This window comes from Myotis davidii, unplaced genomic scaffold (assembly GCF_000327345.1).
Source record: "Myotis davidii unplaced genomic scaffold, ASM32734v1 scaffold609, whole genome shotgun sequence".
NCBI lineage: Eukaryota > Metazoa > Chordata > Mammalia > Chiroptera > Vespertilionidae > Myotis > Myotis davidii.
In genome coordinates, this window is record NW_006300164.1 from 455,060 (window position 1) to 455,366 (window position 307).

General features: G+C 68.4%; 1 protein-coding gene across 1 annotated transcript in view; it reads right to left on the reverse strand.

Moving 5' to 3' along the window:
* The window catches only part of LCN8 (lipocalin 8), a 36,688-nt gene that overhangs the window by 25,562 nt on the left and 10,819 nt on the right, over positions 1–307 (reverse strand). The gene's annotated exons all lie outside the window — the stretch shown is intronic.

Below are 307 nucleotides of genomic sequence, written 5' to 3' on the forward strand. Positions count from 1 at the left end.
CTGCCCCCCCACACACACCCTCACGGCTCCAGGCCACGTGCGTGGGAGCCAGCAGACAGCAGGGGCCCATGGCCGGGGGTGCGGGAAAGGGCAGCCGACCAATAGCGGCCGAGCCAGGCTTGACCTGGGGGCCCTGACTCCTGGGGGGTCCCAGGGGAAGGACTGGAGAAGCTGAGCCTAAGTTCAGAGGTCACCCACGAACTATCTGCGGAGGGAGAGGGTCCCCCTCACCCCAGGGACTGCTGCTGTCCCTGCAGGCCCCGCTGAGCCCCTCGCTCCGCACCTCACTCACTCTTCTCAGGAGGTG